General features: G+C 43.4%; 1 long non-coding RNA gene across 1 annotated transcript in view; it reads right to left on the bottom strand.

Moving 5' to 3' along the window:
• The window catches only part of LOC115172866 (uncharacterized), a 31,454-nt gene extending 9,619 nt beyond the window's left edge, over positions 1-21,835 (bottom strand). The window contains exons 1-2 of the long non-coding RNA XR_003871509.1: positions 21,660-21,835; positions 6,189-6,257 (exon numbers count right to left, since the gene is read on the bottom strand). This is a non-coding gene — a long non-coding RNA (uncharacterized LOC115172866). The remainder of the gene's footprint in view (positions 1-6,188; positions 6,258-21,659) is intronic.
• Between the last annotated feature and the right edge of the window lie 433 nt (positions 21,836-22,268).

Below are 22,268 nucleotides of genomic sequence, written 5' to 3'. Positions count from 1 at the left end.
GGAAAAATAATAATGTTACTGTAGAATCTGTCTCCCAACATAATTTGTTGTCTGATCTTGGAAGTGGTGGATGTTGCCACATCACAAGAGGTTGGTGGCACCTTCAATGGGGAGGACGGGCTTGTGGTAATGGCTGGAGCGGAATAGGTGGAATGGTATCGAACACATGGTTTCCACATGGTTTCCATTCCATATGTCAATTCCGGACATTATTATGAGCCGTCCTCCCCTCAGCAGCCTCCTGTGTGCCACATAGCATTGTAAACAGAATGTTAAGGTGAGATAATAGTCTAATGTTAAATAGAGCAGTTGCTCTTAGTTGCAGAAAACATTAACAAAAGTTAGTGACTTCTGTGTGTTTGTGTGTGAGTGTGTGCTTGGCACCCCCTGAATGTACTTTCTGAGCATCCTTCATTTGTCGTCAGTAGAAAATGAGAGTCAATCTCTGCTCTGGCAGTTCCTGTGTCACTCTTTGCAGGATAGGCTGGGAGAGAACAGTTGACGCAGATTGCATGCTAAAACCAGGTCTCTGGAGACCCTGACATCAAAGCGGACCAAACCTCACATTGAGAGCACTTTAAGCCAGGCACGACTGTGACAACAGAACAACCCAATATGTGAATGTCACTTTTGTCAAACCTAACCGAACACTGACAGAAAGACTATAGAACCATTTTATAGCAGAAGGTTGAGGAACAGAAACACAGAGAGCTGTACTCACAGTCCTACTTCCTGTTGGGACCTCAGAGATTGATTAGATTGCCAGGGGAGATGGGTGACTGACACATTTTGTCGAAATCGTGTTGATGAGAGTGGCTAGTGTCGCGCAAACAGTGTTCAGAGTTTGTTTCTACTCCTCAAGCGTCCACATTGACAAGGCATAGGCATAGTCTGAAAGTGTAACATCTTCTACAGACCCGTCAACTGACAAGGACACAGCTTGAGCTTCAAACCGATCAATTCCCAAGCCAACGACAAGACTTTGCTCTGATAGCAGCGCTTTATTTTGTAAAAACTCCTGTCTAGTTTGTCTAAGTTGTCATGTTTTTTTTGTTTTTTTTGCATAGCAAGTCCCATCTCCCTCCTGGGTCCTGGTAGCTAGTGTGGAGAAACTAAACCTATGATAAAACATCAGGTTTTAGCTAATCTTGGGTTTAAACTCTGAAGTTAAAGTTTTGACCTTTCCAGATGTCCAGTTGGGGGTAGTCAAGGAAGTAGCTTTATACTCAAGCCTTGTTTCTCTTGTCCTAAGTAGTATGCCGATTCAACAGGTCTAATACTTGAGCTTGTCTTCGGACACCATTTCCAAGGCGATATCTGATACCCAAAGCACTTTCCTCTTCAAAGTAGTCTCCTGTTGTGCTTTGTGACCACAATAGTGTCAATCTCGTATGTTCAAAGCCCCATCCCTGCGTCAGCTTTGAGTTGCTGTCTGTACATCTCTCTTGAAAATACATTTGAGACTTTGAAGGCTGGCCTGAAAACACGAGTGAAATTACAAGACATTTGAACAACATATATTGATACAGATTCCAGTTGCGTACGCATCAAAACTAATGTTAAGATTCAAATTTAGAGTAAAGCAGTAAAAACAAAACTCAAATGTCAAAATCATTTTTAGATGTTTCTTTAGTGTAGGGGTATTGATTGAAATGCATTTGAAATATGAATAATGTAAAGCTTTACACCAGAGCTCTCTAGGGCCACAGTAGCCTAGCCTACAGCTGCACTACAATCTCTGCATCAGAGGAAATATCCATTGAAATGCAACTGTTTTATTGAGCAAAGTGATGGATATGCCATCAGATGTTAGGCAATTTTTGTGATCAAGATATTTATTGATTTGCATCAATATCATTATGTGATTCATCTCATTAAAGACACAACTGATTAATATGAAGTACACGGCTATTGGGTTTCTGGATAAATGAAAAGCCCCGCAAATTTCTATCAGACAGATCTGACCAAGACAGAAGCAAGCGGAAAAGCTGCAGATCAACGAATGGCATGTGATTGGGAACGTTCGACTGACAATGATCAGATGAAAAGAGCGGCGATCTCAATAAACTTGTCATTCAGCCTTTCAAGGTTCAATCATATCTGAGGTGTTTTGCATAACTATGAGCCCCACGTTTCCTAATCCTCAAAGGATCTCGGTGCTACTTGGCTTTGCACTGTAGTCATTCAAGGTCGCAACCCGGCAGGAAATATGGGCTGCCATAGCAACACAAAGATGGCTTCAGAAGGCTTAGCATAATTCTTCCCTAATAGAAAAATAACAGCGCCAAATCCCGTCCTTAGTGAACTGGTTTATTCGATGGAGGCAGACTCCCACCTGTGAAGCACATAGTCACCACACCAATGTGCAAAGACCACTAGGAGCTGAAAAAAGGTCCGTCTTTGAAAAGGGGAGTGGGGATTGGGGGGCCTCGGACCAAGCCACATTTTTTCTCTTCGCTGCAGCTGAAAACAACCCACAGTATTTCTCGGACTAGCTTGAGCTTTTTAGGGCTGGAAATATAAGCTGCCAAATGAATCGTAGTCTCTAAATAATACTTATCTTTTAAGAGTTTATATCTCTCTCTCTCTCTCTCTCTCTCTCTCTCTCTCTCTCTCTCTCTCTCTGTGAAAACTAGTGGAGAAAGAAGTCTGCTCACATTGGCAGCACATCTTGAGGTGTTTTATTTTCGTTTTGAGAATGATTGTACACAGCCCACATCACATGAAACTATATTAAAAGATGAAAAGAAATGAGATATATTTGAAAACTTTTTTTCACAAATGTATTTTATCCCGAGAGTGTTTCAGTTGCGTTCTTGAGAAGGAGGACATACATGGACTACCACGAGTCCCCATAGATTCTCATGCCTTCAATCAGAATTACAGTGAGCTCATTAAACACACTCAAACAAACAGAATAAGCAGGAAACCAACCGTCCAGAGGAAGGAATGTACCTTTGCACTCTAGTTGCAGTGATTGGGAGCTGCAGTGTGCTTAAGAGATGTTTTTGTATTCTTGTGCACCTATGTCACTGTGTGTGTGTGTGTGTGTGTGTGTGTGTGTGTGTGTGTGTGTGTGTGTGTGTGTGTGTGAGAATCTGTTTAGACTGTGTATGTGGCAGGGAGGAAAGGAAGGGTGCACTGTGGAATAGACTTAGTCAGGTTAGGCATTCGCATGATCTCTATCTGCCTTGTAACCCTCTCCCTCCCTTTCTGACTGTGTCAGCGGTGATCACAAAATATCTGCACCCGTCTCTCTCCCCTCCCCCCAACCCTCTTTGTTGCAAGATACCAAGGAGATGGATTCTTGTCAGTGTGTGAATCGCATCAAGATGATGGGAGCTGGCGAGAGCATAAATTACCGCCACACTTGAGAGTGCGAGACATGTAAGTATCAGCCACCACAGCAGTGAAATGTACTCTGCTTATAGAACCACTCATGAGTATGAGAGATCCAGCAATATTGCAGCCACAGTGATCGAGCCAAATATCTAAGCCTTTATGAAATCATTACTGTCAAGGCCTGGGTGTGAGAATCAAATCCTAGCAGCCAAACATGGTTTTCAAAGAAGGGTCCTATGGTATGGTGCTGTTTTGTTTCTGTCTCATACAGATGCTAACAGATAAGGGATGTAGTAGTTGGATATGCATCTCACTCTGCTAGTGCTTGGCAACCTGAGTCAGCCACTTTTAGCCTCAGTAGATATGTGTGTTCACTGGGCTCCCCAGTTGGAGCCCCTCTTCTCACTGTCTGTCTGGGGTAGTTACACTGCTAACTCACTGTCTGTCTGTCTGGGGTAGTTACACTGCTAACTCACTGTCTGTCTGTCTGTCTGTCTGTCTGTCTGTCTGTCTGTCTGTCTGTCTGTCTGTCTGTCTGTCTGTCTGTCTGTCTGTCTGTCTGTCTGTCTGTCTGTCTGTCTGTCTGTCTGTCTGTCTGTCTGTCTGTCTGTGGCGTATGCCTGCTACTTGTCTTATTATGGGGTGTTTAAAGGATATTTCAGCCTGCCTGAATAAGGAGCACCACCTCATTCCCCGGCTATGGGTAATCTTCTTTCATTGTGAGGGATGCTTTTCTATTCGGTGGTGCTGTGTTCAATAGCATCTCAGGTAGTCATAGTGACACCACAGCACTGAATGGAGAATCAGAGGAAGATAATCATTATATTATAGTGCGCTTTCAGCCTCCTCGCAGGAAATAGCCGGGAATGCTTTTGGGCTTGCTAGCTGTTGCCTAATGCTTATATCAATAGCAAAATCACTGAGTGCTCAATCAGTTCAATGAGTAATATCTTCATTGCAGCCAAAGAGAGTTATCTCATATTTTTCTACTCTTATCTTAACATCAGTATTCCTGGTTGCGATTAACCTTAAAGGTGGCTTATTAGTACTTAAGGGGAGTTTTTGTTATGCAAATGGGCATGCAGCCTTCTTTGCTTTTTTTATCGACACATCTTTCAGCTGTTGGGCACATATGCAAAATTCATACATTTATAATTCTTATTTTTTTGAAGTCCTACTTTTGTCCTTTGTGTCGTGGATTCTTTGTGCATCATAGGCATAGATTACCATTAAAAACTATTACATGCTATTTTCTGTGCTACCAGAGTCTCCACCTTTATTGCCGTTTCCCATAGAGCCCTCTTCATGAACCCCTCTCTGCATTCTTGACATTCACCCCTTATTGTGGGATGATTTGGCTTTGTGTCGTCACTTTGAATGGGGATGACAGTCATAATGGTCATGGAGTCCTCCTGGCCTGTACAGTAGGCGCTCAATGACCGTCTGAGAAGCAGAGGAGACACTGGTGTAATTAAATCAGCACTGTATGCACAATTGACCAACGATAGGCCGTACTCCCCCGCTGTTCCCTGAAGGGAATCCCACTGAATCTCTCTTAAAGCCTCCTGTTTCAGAGTAATACACCCGGCAACTTTCCACATCAAAGCACTGCACTGGGCCCCTTCTCAAGGACTCACGTCTCCAGGAAAGAATGGCCTCGGCTGAGATACGGACACCGCTGGTCTAATTTGCCTCGCCTGCACCCCCTTCCCCGGTTTGGGCCCTATCCGAGGCTGAAGCGGCTATCTGACGAGATCACACAGAGAGGTGCGGGAACTTAAAGGCGAGGAGTTACTGCGCATCCTACCAGGAGCTTCCAAAGGGTTCTATTAAAACGGGTTCAATATGCCGGTCACAGCTTTCAAAGTGCTGCACACCCTCTAGCCCCAGCAAACTCAAAGGGCATCGGTGCACGCTCAGTAAGGGGAATCTGGCCCCCATTAATTTAATGAGTCCAGGGCATTCGTATGCCAAAGCCAACTGTGAAGTCTCTCTTTTTTCATCTCTGGTGGAGTTTTTAAGGAGCAATCCGCCAACTTGGGAGTGAAAAAGGAGAGCAGGGAGAGAGAGAGGTGTGTGCTTATAATCTGAGATCAGTTTCCAGCTGTCAGTCCTCAGAGTGCAATTTCCAACAGTTAGGATCTCTTTGCCCGAGCCGAAAACACAGACGAGCAACGCAGATTGGAACGTTTACTGTCATCAGGAGAAAGCTCTCCCCACTTTTTGCCTTTTATTCAGACCCCTTATGTTTCTACAGAGTGATAAAAGAGCAACTACAACGATATAATGGGCAAATGGTGGTTAATTGGATACATATTTGCATAATTTTACACTGGCTGGGCTGGAAGCGCTCTCTGGTCACTGAGCTAGAGATGTGAGCGTCCGCCATTTTGTCTCTCACTAACCAAAACAAAGCGGGACTATGTTAGGGAGCGACTCCTCTCAGCAACACTGTGTAGCTCAGCATTCCTCTCCTTGACAGAGCAACACCTAAATGAGAGGGGTTAGACAGCTAAGTCCTGCATGGCGGGTAGGTTGACGTGCTTCTGACAGTCACCTGTAAGAGATTAGGGAGACAGTGGAGTGGTGAAGTGTGCCGGGGTCCTTCAACCAGGAAGCAGCAGCTGCTGGAGCTAATTAAAGGAAAAGTAACACAGCCCTTCTCAGACCCACTTCAAACACTTCTCTACATGCCAGCCTGGAGTCCCATCTCTGGGGTGTCGGGCCGTCAGGGGTCCTCCGTGACCTGCTGCAGGCGCATGCTGGGCCCCGGGTCTGACCTGAGGACCGGGGGGTGAGCCTGAGAGGATGAGGGGCACTGTGGGGTGCACCTGGGCCTGACTTACCTGGGACTGGATGTCTGCATGCTGGAGTGTGGCATGTGGCTGTATGGGCGTCGGTAAGGGGACATTGACCTGCACAGCAAAGAGAGAGAGGGGGCATAGGTGAAAGGTCGGGAGCAGAGGGGAGGCTTAGGAAAAACACACATCAGGCACATTGATTAAACATAATCAGAGGGACAAATGCGCTGGAACAGAGGCAGAAACAGATGCCGTTTAGATGTTCTAAAGAAACTTAAGCCTGACCTAAACATGTTGTCTTTGTAAGGATTTTGCTTAACGTAAACCTTGCCTTAATGAATAAGATACAGATACAATCTACAATGACAACGTTCAGCCTTTATCGGCTGACACTAGATCATTTTGAAAGGATGCCGTTTGCCCAAATCAAAGATGGCAGTACAGTATTCCTATCCTTCCAGTCAGAACTACTGACGAATGCTGTCTTGGAAAGCAAGTCAGGTATGAACACAGAAATGTGCTGCTCTGCCAGAACTCCAAACCCATTGAGGCAAAGTATAATACTGCAAGACACGCAACTCAATATGAAAGTAGGGATCTTTGAATCTCTCTTCTGTTTCCTTTGAATCTGTCTATCAATCACTCAGTGCTTTTGAGGGAAACGTAATGGAATCAAAGCTGTTGTGCAATCATCCATCATCCATCACACGTTATGTTGCAGTGAAAATATGAATCAAAGTCAGTGGGATAAGTCAGAACTCTCGTAGAGCAAAGAGAATAATTCTGACACCTCACACAACCTCCCACCACAACTCTTTAGAGATGTAGAAAATCAAGTTGTTCTTTTAACCCAGATTCAGTCTTTTCTTGCAGCACACATTCTTTCTTTGCAGTTTTCTCTTGTCACACATATGCATTATGAGCTTTAAGAAATCATAGTGTTACACTGTTGTTACACTCTTATGCCACAGCGTTGTGTACTTGGCCTACTCGTTTCCGATTGGCTTGAAGGGCATTCTTTATTTCTCTAATGAGCGGTAATAACCAACGGTGTTGTCAAACATTCTTACATGTTCTATGTTTGAGCTGCCTTTGAAAGCAAAAATCTAATTGAAAACATTATTGGCATTGTTGAATTCGATTTTCATAATAGCAAGCCAATATTTAGGAAGACGGATGGTTTGGTTAGCTAAGCTAGCAAGTCTGTTTGTTTGGTTACCAAGGCAACTACTGTAGCTATACTCTGGGTCCATATTCACAGTAATAACAAGGAATTCCCCTTGACCAAACCCACAAATTGGTGAAAACAAACATTATTTTTTATTGACCCCCCATTGTAAAAGAGCCAATTTCCTCATTGATTTTTAGTTATATAGAAATAACAAAACATGCCAAAAATCCGCTGTGTTGTTCAATGTACAGTACCAATCAAAAGTTTGGACACACCTAGTCATTCAAGGGGGTTTCTTTATTCTTACTATTTTCTACATTGTAAAATAATAGTGAAGACATCAAAACTATGAAATAACATATATGGAATCATGTAGTAATCAAAAAAGTGTTAAACAAATCAAAATATATTTTATATTTGAGATTCTTCAAAGTAGCCACCCTTTGCCTTGATGACTTTGCACACTCTTGGCATTCTCTCAACCAGCTTCATGAGGAATGCTTTTCCAACAGTCTTGAAGGAGTTCCCACATATGCTGAGCACTTGTTGGCTGCTTTTCCTTCACTCTGGGGTCCAACTCATCCCAAACCATCTCAACTGGGCTGAGGTCGGGTGATTCTGGAGGTCAGGTCATCTGATGCAGCACTCCATCACTCTCCTTCTTGGTCAGGCCCTTACACAGCCTGGATGTGTGTTTTGGGTAATTGTCCTGTTGAAAAATAAATGATAGTCTCACTAAGCACACACCAGATGGAATGGCATATCGCTGCATGATGCTGTGGTAGCCATGCTGGTTAAGTGTGCCTTTAATTCAAAATAAGTCACAGACAGTGTCCCCAGCAAAGCACCCCCACACCATCACACCTCCTCCTCCGTGCTTCACGGTGGGAACCACACATGTTGTCACGCCCTGACCTGAGAGAGAGGGTTTGTTTCTCTATGTGGTTAGGTCAAGGTGTGGGGTGGGCATTCTGTGTGTTGCATTTCTTTGTGTTGGGCCGAGTATGGTTCCTAACCAGAGGCAGCTGTCTATCGTTGTCTCTGATTAGGAACCATACTTAGGCAGCCTGTTTTTCCTTTGGGTTTTGTGGGTAGTTGTTTTCTGTTTTGTTCCTTATAACCTGACAGAACTGTTGACGGTCGTTTTTGTTGTTTTGATATAGTGTTTCATTAAAGTAAAATATGAGCACTTCACACGACGCGCCTTGGTCCCCTTTGTACGACCCTCGTTACAGAACTACCCACCATGACTGGTTCAAGCGGCATGCCCAGGCAGAGATGGACACCTGGTCACACATGGAATGGATGGAGAGGAGAAACTGGACTTGGGGGCAAATCATTGACAGATATCAGAGCCTACCGGGGAGGAACGAGAGGCAGCCCCAAATTGTTTTTTGGGGGGGCACACGGGTAGTTTGGCTGGGCCAGGGGTGAGCCCTGAGCCAACTCCCTGTGCTTATTGTGGTGAGCATGTGCCTGCCTCTCGCACTCTCTCTCCGGTACGCCTCCATAATCCAGTATGTCCAGTGCCTGCTCCTCGCACTCTCCCTGCAGTGCGCCTCCAGAATCCAGGAAGTCCTGTGCCTGCTTCCCACACTCTCCCTCCAGTTCGCCTCAAGAGCCCAGTAAGGCCGGTGCCTGCTTTGAGCACTCGGTCCTCAGTGTGTCTCCCCAGTCCGGTGAGACCGGTTCCAGCTCCTCGTAAGAAGCCTCCATTGATGATCAATGGTCCGAAGCCTCCAGTGATGATCCATGGCCCGGAGCCTGTAGTGATAATCCATGGCACGAAGCCTCCAGTGATGATCCATGGCCCGGAGCCTGTAGGGATGATCCATGGCACGAAGCCTCCAGTGATAATCCATGGCCCGGAGCCTGTAGTGATAATCTATGGCACGAAGCCACCAGTGATGATCCATGGCACGAAGCCTCCAGTGATAATCCATGGCCCGGAGCCTCCAGTGATGATCCATGGCACATAGCCTCCAGTGATGACCCATGGCACAGAACCAGTAGTGATGATCCATGGCACGGAGCCTGCAGCGAAGGTCCCCAGTCCGCCCCTCAGCCCGGAGCCTCCAGCGACGCCCCTCAGCCCGGAGCCTCCAGCGACGCTCTCCAGCCCGGAGCCTCCAGTGACGCTCTCCAGCCCAGAGCCTCCAGTGACGCTCTCCAGCCCGGAGCCTCCAGCGACGCTCTCCAGCCCGGAGCCTCCAGCGAAGGTCTGCAGCCCCGAGTCTTCAGCGACGGTCTGCAACCCCGAGTCTTCAGCGACGGTCTGCAACCCCGAGTCTTCAGCGACGGTCTGCAGCCCCGAGTCTTCAGCGACGGTCTGCAGCCCCGAGTCTTCAGCGACGGTCTGCAGCCCAGAGTCTTCAGCGGCGGCCTGCAGACCAGAGCCTTCAGCGGCGGTCAGCAGTTCAGAGCCCCCGGCGCTGATCCACGGTCGGGTTCCTCCTTTCCTTTGGGTTTTGTGGGTAGTTGTTTTCTGTTTTGTTCTTTGTAACCTGACAGAACTGTTGATGGTCGTTTTTGTTGTTTTGATATAGTGTTTCATTAAAGTAAAATATGAGCACTTCACACGACGCGCCTTGGTCCCCTTTGTACGACCCTCGTTACACATGTGGAGATATTCCATTCACCTACTCTGCGTCTCACAAAGATACAGCGGTTGGAACCAAAAATCTCACATTTGGACTCATCAGACCAAAGGACAGATTTCCACCGGTCTAATGTCCATTGCTCGTGTTTCTTGGCCCAAGCAATTCTCTTCTTCTTATTGGTGTCCTTTAGGAGTGATTTCTTTGCAATTCGACCATGAAGGCCTGATTCATGCAGTCTCCTCTGAACAGTTGATGTTGAGATGTGTCTGTTACTTGAACTCTGTGAAGCATTTATTTGGGCTTCAATCTGAGGTGCAGTTAACGCTAATGAATTTATCTTCTGCAGCAGAGGTAACTCTGGGTCTTCCTTTCCTGTGGCGGTCCCAATGAGAGCCAGTTTCATCGTAGCGCTTGATGGTTTTTGCGACTGCACTTGAAGAAACTTTAAAAGTTCTTGAAATATTCCGGATTGACTGACCTTCATGTCTTAAAGTAATGATGGACTGTCGTTTCTCTTTGCTTATTTGAGCTGTTCTTGCCATAATATGGACTTGGTCTGTTACCAAATATGGATATCTTCTGTATACCACCCTTGTCACAAGATTTGCTCAAACGCATTAAGAAGGAAAGAAATTTCACAAATTAAGTTTTAAGAAGGCACATCTGTTAATTGAAATGTATTCCAGGTGACTACCTCATGAAGCTTGTTGACAGAATGCCAAGATTGTGTATAGCTATGTGTGGGAAACATTTAATCACAGGTAAGATATTTAACTTGTTTAGTATAGTCTGTTTGCAACTCCACTCACTATATAGTCTGTTTGTGTTGTTGGTCTTGGCTAGCAAAATGTTCAGGTCGGTAGCTAGCTAGCACTCAATCACGTGGCTGCTAGCACCGTCATGAAAAGGGGCATGAGGGAATCCTTACAATATTAAATTTTTCCAAGTATTGAGAAAGCTCAGGAGTTGAAAATGAATCTTTAGACATGTTGTACTTTTCTTAAATGTAGTTTTGTAATTGACTAAAACAAGCAGACAACAATAAAATTGCTGTGAGACGATGGGGTAACCTAGGTAACCATAGATTGTTTTCCCCACAGGCGGGCAAAGTTCCATCTAATACCGACTGGGACTATCTAATAAACTTGATAGCTACTTCATTGGATGTTTAGCACAGTTCTACATTTCTAGCGGCAAATGTGTTAAATTATAGATGTGGGATAAGTGGGATAATCAACTCGGGGCTCCATGCGTTTTTGGAAAAGAATAAAACTCTGCAGAAGGTCAGTGGCCCACACCTTAAACGTTGTGCATTATTTCCAGAGAACGCATAGCTCCTCGTTGATTATCCCTTACTTAATACAAGCCTATTGCATCATTACCATATTTTTGAATAATAGTGACTTGATTCTGTTTGCATCAGGTGTTATAGATGAGAACCATTACAACAAACCAAAACTCTCAAATATATTCTGTCCCTTGATGTAAATAAATATTTCTGCTAAGCGATAAATGTACATTTCCTTCAGATTTACAATACTTTCCCTGTCAATGCTATATTATTTTGTGTGGCGAAAGAAGGTGAATTGACTGCACGATAGGGGTAAAGGGCGAAATAACATAGCTGGCAATCTCCGCCATTGATTCGTAACAGAAAACTAGGCTAGGAGGAGCGTGACAGAATGGCGTGGGCGGCATCTCTCAGCAGTGTCTGTGAAGTGGACGGCTCTGGGCCCTTTACCGAGGCACTGTGACACCCAGGGCTTTCCCTGCTGCGTCCTACCGGCAGGTGTCTGCAGCATGGAGACATGGTGTCTCTCCCTGGGGAGTCCCATACACCACACCACAGCCGCACGTGGGCCACCTGAAACAGGCATCCGCCTCCACCAGCCACACGGCAACCAAACCAGAACCCCACAGGCAGACACGCAGGCAAGCAGGCATGTCTTTCTGTCTATCTATCCGCATGTCAGTCAGATCCAAGAATGACATTCACCAAGCTGCCTCCATCTTGGGAGGCGATCACACAACATAGCTTATACAGGTGCACGCAGTCAGTGTTCCTTTTCATCATTGTGCCAACGTGGTAGAAAAAAAGTGTTCCTTTTTTATGTTGCACAATGACAGCGAGAATAATTCAAGTCAGCTTATGTGGTGTGGTGGATATTCTTGTGGGCCTGCCGAGTGCTAGAAGGCCTGAACCAAACGGTAGAAAGCCCCTTGACTGGATTTCAGGCCCTAATAGTATTCTGCCACTGTGCAGCCAGGTTTTTCTGTTGTGTAAAATAGAGCGAAGGCAACTTTCCACTTCACGTCTTTATGGCTTCATGCTCCGAGCGGCTGGCTTTGTGGAATCGTGTGCTGTGCTCTTTCAGCGGGCCGTCGTGTGGTCTCAATCTCTTTACACGATTCACTGCCAGCCTCCTCTCCTTTCTACCAGGCCTCCCCAAACTGTGTAATCAGCAGATGTCTTTATAGAGGAGCCCACTGCCGTGTGCTGCACACCCTGCCTGCTTTGCCAATTTCATTTTGGTGATTTCTTTCCCCTTTCTCTCACATGATTATTCTTTCAGGCCCAGCAGCAATGTCGATTTGGTTCTTAATGTTCCCTGAAGTCACGAAGTACTGCTTCCCTCAGCACCGTCGCCCCACAGAGCCAAAGGATATAGCTAGTCCTGAGTGAGCCTAGGTTATCACAAAGCTATCAGCCACTACTGCTTCAACGTAATACCCCATTCAACAGCACTCTTTGACCTTGACAAGACAAACCAATAACGATGGAGTTATATTTTCATTGGTCATGCTCACGGTGATGTATCTCAATTCATAATCGTTGACTTAACAGCTATATGGAAAGAGGTGTAATCTGATGTTACCAGTGGAAGGACAACGCAGACCATTTCTTATTAGGTAATTGAGACTGTTTTACTAAAACAAGGACACTGTGTTATATAAAACACATCAAATGCAATTCTGAAATTGAAGGAAAAAAAATCTACATCCAATTTTTTCTAAACGGTTAATTAATAGGCACAGACCTATTTAAAAAATGTAGAATTATGTCCGATGGGTCTTCATTATGTTCTGCCAAAATAATTTGATGACACCAATTTCGAATTGGCTCGTCATTAAAGACAAAATTACAATAACAGCGGATTTGTCAGAAATGTAGAAAATGTAACTGCGGGAACACCTACATTTGCGGTGTTTATTACACAGTAAAACCATGTTGTTTTGCTTTTAATTTATACATAAACACTATGCAAATCATACACTCTGCTCATGTAATGGGGAATGGTCTCCTCTTGTTTTGGTTGTGGTTACCATATGGTTTTGGTTACCATTCGGTTTGACCTTGGTTCTGTGTAGGAGACCAGTACGTAAGACAGCATCTCCGTGAGGTCTGGCTTTGACCACAGGAGACCGTACACAGCCGGGCACCACCTGGGCACCACCTGGGCACCATCAGGGCATCAACATGGCATGTGTTCTGTCTGCCACCATCATCTGTATAACTGGGTGAAAGTGGGAAAGTCACAGGCCTGCTAGTGTTGGGTAGAATGAAATGAGCTGTCAAATTACCAATATTCCCAGTCTGTTTGGTAAATTGGGCCATAAGATGTAAGGGAGAGGGATGTCTCAACAGGGATACAGTCAATGACATTTATTGTTCCAAATTAATATTTAGTTAGCAATCACTCCAGGAAATATTTCCCCCCCAAAAAATCCATTATAAATTGAAATGCTGTCACTCACATGGTTATTCAGTGCCTAATTACGTTTTACAACCAATGATAATATTTCTGTCAATTGCACCCTAATACGGCACCTGACCTTTTTGGCAATCCTGTTAACGACAACTTCAACAAGTCGCTTTTTATTAATCGCATGATTTGATGTAATGACTGAAAGCATGATGTGGCTGTGTTTGTGTGTGTATTGGGTGGTTGTGTAAATGTGTTATTATATCTTTCTAGCCTGGGGTTTACTGAAACCAAACAAGCATCAAAACCTTGTATGTTTCTGTCGTCAAACCCCTGGGCACCGCATACCCAGAGTTTCTAGCACAACTATAGAGAGGGGGAGAAAAAAAACGTTGCTATTGAAATGACCTGAAACAGCAAACCACATTGTTCTCAGGAGACTCTCAGCACAGATACTTTCAAAAGAAACATGAAATGCATAAATGCAATCAAACGCATTACAATGACGAAAGGGAAGCAGCCTAACCATTTGCATTGAAAACTGGATAGGTGGTTGGTTATAGCATTCTAAACGAGAAAGTATCTGTGCTCATTACAGGCGTGATTTAATGCTACCACAACACCTTGGTTAATACATGTTGCTTTGTGTTGTGTTGCACAAGCTAAATTGCTGACTGCTTCCTGGCTAGGCTACGTAGCTCCAAATGCAGCACAGACTTTCCTACAGTAGGCTATGACATTGGGATGGTGCGCTGAGGTCAAAGCGGTCAGTCTTTCTCTCTGTTGTTGCGCCTGCCTGTGGATAGGAGGGGTGCAGGGGGTATCTCTTTAATATCGATGCTCCAGGCTCCCAAAAGCTCATCCAATGTTAATGTTGCATTAACTTGCAGAGCCACTGAAACGTACTTCTAACCCTGCCCCCCTCATCAGCCATGTTTGTTTTTGCTCGCGTTGCGTTATCAAAAGGCTAACTGATTTACAGCGCCTCCTGCTGCTGCCCGGGAGGAAACTTTCCCGCCTGGAATTAGGAATTCAGCCCTCAGATTAAAAGGTAATCACAACAGTCTGTCGCAGCATGTTTCAAATTTTGATTATTTAGTGTTTTATTATTTAGCAAAATAGGCTGTGGTACGCTCTTCCCATGATATCTCAGAAATAATTTAATGTTTCGTCATTTTTGCCATGGCCAACTTTTGAAAGTATTTTAGAGATTGTTGGAGCAGGGATGGGTCAGTGCCTTGTTTGTTTGCGGCCAAATTTGTTTTTGTATTTTCTGCCCCCCTCTTTTTCAAAGACTCTATAGTCAATTGAGTGCAAGGTGTGAGTAAGAATGCACACACTTCCATTGTCAAAGAGTGATCAAAGACTCATTTAAGGCATTTTAGTAAGTGAGCATGGTTTTACATGGTTTCAGGGCAGAACAGAGCACTCTGCAATCATTAATTAGTTATAAGGGGACTATGGTGGTGATAGTGGGCCGACTAAATGCCTGCCTAGAATAGGGGTCCTTCAGAGTACTGCTAGCGTTCCTCTTGCTCTGGGTCAGGCTGTGGGTCTGCCCCCAAGCTGCCTGTCAACATGAACTGAGGAATGGGTCTGAGGAGGGGCACAGGGGAGGGGTAGTGGTGACTCCTGGGGCTGCCGCTGCCGGGAGGTACCCATGCCAGCCGTGCGTAAAGATGAATAAAGACGACACACTGGCAGGACCCCGTCACCCCGGCAACAAGATGTCACCATAAACAAGCTGCAGGATGTTGGCAGGCACTTCCTGGTTATATAATGGCGACCCATTTTTTCCGAAAGGAAGATTATGGGCCCTGCTCAGGGGACATGGGCAAATTAAAATGGCAGGCGAAAAACGTAAAGTTATATAACCCTTCTTTTGTTGTCCTTGAACGAAGATCGACTAAAAATACCACACACTCCCTGTATTTACCCCCCATGCACTGTCTGACGTCAACTGCCGTCATCTCTACTCCCCGTTTCACACAACAAATGGTGCTATTAACCCTGTAGCACAGGTGTTAAGACTGTTTACATTGATCCAAGCAGTTACGTGTTCGTGAAAACATGCCCCTTACAGTACTCCAAGGTTATTGAATAGCCTGGCTTTGTCAGCTGCACCTGCCCCTTTCCATTCTCCTCTCTGAGGTGTGGAAGTGGAACCAAGTAAACAGGTCACCAGTCACATGTGGCTCTGACAAATATACAGAATGACAGGAAACAGACACTAAAACAAATATTGAAGTATAGTGACGCTATTGTGGGGCCATATGCTTATGGCGTTAAAATGGCTGAACAGGCAATACCACAGGCACCATGTTCAACTACACATTTACTGTGAGAAAACCACCCACAAAAAAAACACAATAAGAAGACGCCAGTACGTTATTAAAGCTATTAATACTAATATGCACATTTTTAACATTTTAGTAATTTAGCAGATGCTCTTATCCAGAGCAACTTAGAGTTCATATATTTTCATACTGGTCCCTCGTGGGAATCGAACACACGACCTTGGCTTTGCAAGCGCAATGCTCCATCAACTAGGCTAACAACTGAGCAACACCTATGCTCAGTTGGGTTTGAATCTCGCGCTTGATTACCTGTCTTGTACGGGACAGTCAGACAGCGGTGTCCTTCAGTAGGCGCTGTCATTTTAGCTCCATGTTTCTCCTTCTGTGTTACAGTGAGTACTACTATGACAGACAAAATGACCTCAGTAAGTATACTCTTTATAGTTATTAATACGTAAATTTGCTAAACGAGGTAGAAAACTGTCGGTCATCCTTTCGCTGACCATACCAAATGTACATGCCATTTGGCACTGGCTCACATTGAAAACCAAATGGAATACGTAGTAACTGCAAAACATCTTATGGAAAAAATTTCGGCACAGCATTTTTATTTTTTATTGCCGCACCTGCTAATGCATCAGAGCTTTAGCTTTTTGAAGCGTTTTCCTTGAATTATTTTTATGGGACATTACATTAGAAAGCAAAATAAATATTTTTCAAAGGATTGCTTTAAATTTTATTTGTTTACTACCTGCGACCACATTGTTGCATTTTATGTATATACATGAGTTTGAATTTACTGAGAAACAATAATAAATATTTGTCAATATGTTGTTTCTGATTTGAGTCACATTACATGATTTCCATGAATGTGTTTATTGATATTTTATCATTGATATATTATGAAATACATGTTCTCTCTATTTGATTCATCTGATTGTGTATTGCTATCGATCAGGGTAAAATCAAGAGGTATCAGATATTAGTTTCACAAAACAAGCATTTCGCTACACCCGCAATAACATCTTCTAAATATGTGTATGTGACCAATAAAATGTGATATTGAAATGAATCCCACACAAATAACAAACAGTCTCCCACAAAGAATAACCTCTTATCTCACTAAGATTTTTTTTCTTGTCTCAAAACTCAAATTACCAAAAAATAGAAGGGTGAATGGCCTTCAAGAGGGCCGAAGTCTCTACCAAAGTGTTTTAACTGTACACAGACTACATATATATCATACCTCCTCTTCACAGTTATATAGTAAGAATACACTCACTAAAATGTATAATTGAGAGCATTATACTGTAATTATTAAGTTCACCAAAGCACATCAGTAATAATGAAGCCGCATAACAAAATTAAACGAATCGCTGCATCCCCCAAAATAATTTTACACAAATGTTTAGTTCATTGTACTTTTTAAATTATTTTGAATTCACATACACTTATTGACTAACTTGAATACTGATACAATGGGTTTATACGATACAGTAAAAATACATATGCAAGTATGAAAACACCAGTTTGGACTAATTGTATATATATATATATATTTATTTCTCTGAAATCAATTTGATATTATTATACTTGAAACAGAATACAATCCAAGTTGTTATGTAAATTTATCCAACTTCTGAAGAATGTGTAAAAATGTACGTCTGCACATGTCTTCAACAGACACAACACCCTCAATCGTCACTGTATTGTGGCTGCTGCTAGGTTTGAAAGGGTAAAAATACACAGCCATTGCTCACCAATGAATATCCAGTTTTATTTGCTAACAATCTATAAAAGGTTCCTGCGAGCAATGAGCCTGCGTTTAAACCAATTATTGCACAAAATGCTAGAAGCTGAAGAAACAGGAAAGAAAGAGCCTTATCCAGCACACAGATAAACTCATCTGGCCTTACTGTCAAAGAGAGCCCTAATGAGTTTTCATGAGACGACCAACACACAGACAGACACACTTTTCAACTTCTTTGCTTCTAGGCAACTCATTAGCCTGTTGGTTAAGGTACACACAAACATGGTTTTTAAAGAATGAAACAGAATCATCCTTAATGAATACGTTTTGTGACAATAACTCTGATTCCACTTTAGAATCGTGTCCCTAATACCTCTGGTAGTTAGGCAGGTGCAGTATAGCACCAGCCTATTAGCTATAGACATTTGAAAAGTAAGTGCATAGTAAAGACCAGCTATGAAACAGACTTATTACAATGAGCAATGCAATAGGAAATGTTTATTATTCTAAACATGCATAGCTTTTGATTGGTGAGAGCTTTCTGTACATCACACAATGCATGCAGATGCAATGCTAAGATAAACGTCATCCAGCATTGTTTGAAAGTTTTATAGCTTATGTCAGACAATTTCTCTGAAAGACTGAAACATCAATAAAGACGCAATTGTTACGCACTTTGCCTTTGTTTCTTTGTTTGCATTTTATATTACCATCTGTCTGTGAGTTTTCTTTTAATTATTTCAATTGTTTTCTGTTTGTAAAAGTTTATAGGCGGCATCAAAAGAACGAGAAATTCATTAGCTATTTCAAGTTGGGATCTAATTGAGAGAAGTTTATTTTATTTCCAGTGAGGCAGATTATTTCTTCAAGGGAAAAAGGCCATAAATGGATGACTCTTGAGTCATAATCCAATGACATTTAATGATATGAGAGAATCAACTAAGTCTGAGACTTGATCAAAACTGTCAGCCATGTCAGATGTTTCTCTCTGTGAGATTGAAATGTGAAACATCTCAGAGTTTTGTGAAATGAAAGCACACCATCTGTCTTTCATACGTTCATCTGTGGAGGGGACATTAAACTCTCTCATCAGTGTTTCTCCCACACTCGTCACGACTCTTTACAGAGGCCCTCCAAGTAACAATGACACACATCTTCATTCCCTTATCAATCTTTTGTGTCGTTCTCAGGTTTCGATTTTTAGTAGAGGGCTCGTCGTTTTTCACAAGTTGAAGCAGACACTCGTTAACATCATAATCAAGGCGAAGGGTATTATATCGGTCCGTTCAATTTATTTGGTGCTATTTCAATGATACCGGGCAATATTCGATATATTACAATATAATATATTTTGGGAAAATTCAAAGTGTCGTAAGTGTTATACTTGAACATGGATGATAAACACAACAGTAATATCCTATGTCTTTAGGTAAAACCTACCACCTAACATCCAGTTTTTGGTGGCTAGGATGAAAAATGTGGACTTCTCTTTCGCTATTATATTTCAAGGTATTCATTCAGAAATGTTTCCTTAATACTCTTCATAGCCTACTGTACCACGTGGCACACCATAGAGGAAACCGCAAATCCTCACTATGCATGAGTTTCCCTCTCCTTAGTAGCTATAGCCCTCGGAATCTAAAAGGAGTTACAGAAAGTTAGCTACCTTATCCTTTTCATTCTCAATTACAAAGAAAAATGACTCTCACATGATTTCCCAAAGTTAACCTATCTCGTGGGGAGAAAAAAGGGTAAAGAATTTGGAAAGCTTTTCTAGTTTCATACTATGAAAGCTTTCAAGTACAAAGGCTCAAAGAGACTTTCATATGAAGCTGTCATATTTTACAAATACATAGGATTTAATGAAAGGAGGGACTTTTTGGAAGAGTGCCTCCATATTCCTATTTCCCAAGTAAGGTTGCTATGCTAACATTTTTGCTAGCATACATTGGCTATCGACGTACAGATACCAGTACTCACAATACAATTTTCTGAAGATGTATTTCAGTAAACCTCCACTCTAGGCTTTTTCACCTTCCACCTTCATTTGAAAATGTTGAAATTATGATCAATCTCAAGACATAAGCGTGAATATAGAAATATTGTTTGATATCGTAATCAACTGAAATGGGGTGCGGAAATGATTCAGTCCGCCCTTCGCAACGTATTGTAACCATCACCGTCGCGAAGAGATACTCCTCTTTAAGGATGAATGGAGCTTATTACTTGTGCAGAAGGTAGATGCTGTACATCAGCAAATTGTTTTTAGTGAGGACTAAACGAGTAAGTTATCTAAACTGTGGGTGGGGTAAATGTTAAAAAAAAATAACATACTGTATGGGCTCAGCTTTTGAGATTTTTATTTTGGGGGGGAAACATAGGATCCACGTATCTACAATTTAATACCCTGTTAGACTCTCAATTCCTAAAAGTCTATTACACAGACAACAGGAAAACAACATTCAGCATATATACACTCCATCTTCTTCCTGCTCTTTTAGCTGCTTAGCACCATGGCGACCATTTTGTAAGCATTCAACTGTATACACTCGGCTGACTATGGTCCTGCCTTTCTCCCTTTAAATGATGATCATCAACTATATTCGTAATAGCAAATACATAGAAGTATTTCTATTATAGTATGTTTTTGAGGCATTCGCCCCGATATACGGGGAGTGGGTAGAGTAGACTATGTAACGTATGTGCACAATGGCACAAATGCCTCCCCGCAACGTTTCCATTTCCTGCTTAGAATGTTCCAGACGGTATTGAGTAATAGCCTGCCACATGGCTGTCACACAACCACACGCGCGCGCGCACACACACACACACACACACACACACACACACACACACACACACACACACACACACACACACACACACACACACACACACACACACACACACACACACACACACACACACACACACACACACACACACACACACACACACACACACACACACACACACACACACACACACACACACACACAACATGGGATGAGCTGATCTCCTCCTCTGAGTTGACTCAACCACCCGCTGCCACCACCGCCCCACCCCGACAACATACACACCAAACCACGGGATGTATAGACCAAGCTGTCCAGAGGTGACCTTGGGTTTGTTTACTTCAATGGAGATCAACTGAGCTGTGAAAGACTGGACCAAGGCCCTTCCCTAGCAGCTCATTTATCAACAGTTGTAGAATATTACCAAACTCTATGTGCCTACGGTAGTTCCGCTGTCAGGTTCTCTAGGTAAGTAGGGCCGTTGGTAGTGAGGTACCCACATTGTTCTTCCTCAGACAGTTGCTCCAAGCATAGATTTTGTAGCTATGGAAATAAAACATTTTGGTAAATGTACTCTTACGTCGTTAACGGCTCCCAACCCTTTGAAAATGTGTAATTTACATATCCATGATCAATTAGTTATAGGTCTTCCAATTAGCCCCTATTTTTCAACATCCCCAGGATATTTTCTTGGAAATCAATACATTTTTTATACACTTTTTTCCATGGTAACAGTTGGACCAATGTATCATGAGAATAAGAGAATATCTGTTCCATCTATTTTTGTGTCTATTTTATGAAGCTGCCTCTGAAATATAAATAGGCCTCTGGACGAAGCAGGTTAATATACAGAATACATTCACGATGCTACATTAAATATGTCTGCCTTGATAATTAACACGCCAGCTTTCAATGTATTGTGCAATCAGGACACGCCACCAACACTGCAATGCTACAACGAGACAGCCAACCGGCAGCCGACAGTCTTCACACCCATCTAGCCCTCTGAACCATCCAATGAAGCCAGGTTGTCACCAAGTAATATGGATGTTACGGCCCTCCCTCTGTCCATAGCAGCCTAGCCCAGACCAGTTGTGTAGCCCTGGACATTCAGACACTAGTCAGAATACAACAGGTCCTCATAGAGACACTGACCGCTGTCCCCAGACCTGCATTAACACCCAGAGAGGGTAACTCACCTCGGTGCTGCGGCCATCTACACTGCTACGGTCTGTGGCTACCAGAGCCAGACCGGGCCGGTGTCGGTAATGTCCAGTGTGTCCAAGATGTGTGAGACCAGGATAAGGTGTCTGTGATGGACTAGAGGCCCAGTACTGGGTATTAGATGGTTAGAGAGAGCCCTCCATTGCTCCCCTGACCACCTCGCTAACCACTAAAGAAAGCCCAAATCCCTTTCAGGTTGTTAGTCTGACACTGGACTGTCCCATACATCTAAGCAGGCCAGCCCGGCACCGCATGGCACCGGCGGGGAACGCCATGGGAGTGGCGGCCGGGGCGGCTCTCTGGTGAGGTTTTTGGGGAAGGATTATGGATTGAGACGTACAACTGAGAGGCTAGAGTTACACTTTTCATTCCCACTTCGAGGGGGTCTTGGCTGCCTGGAAGCCAGTCAGATTTGTGGAGACTTTCTTCCCCCCCAAAATGATCTTCATTCCACATTGGGCTAGTCTGGGTTTATCTGATGATAATTGTTTTTGATATGGAAAATGCTTGAAAATGATTTGGCCAAATGTGATGGGAAATACCGGCAACAATTGTATTTTTCTTCACCAAAGGAAGAAGGCGAA

This window comes from Salmo trutta, chromosome 3, assembly GCF_901001165.1.
Source record: "Salmo trutta chromosome 3, fSalTru1.1, whole genome shotgun sequence".
NCBI lineage: Eukaryota > Metazoa > Chordata > Actinopteri > Salmoniformes > Salmonidae > Salmo > Salmo trutta.
Note: the sequence above shows the minus strand (reverse complement) of the source record. Positions and strands in the feature narration are given on the sequence as shown.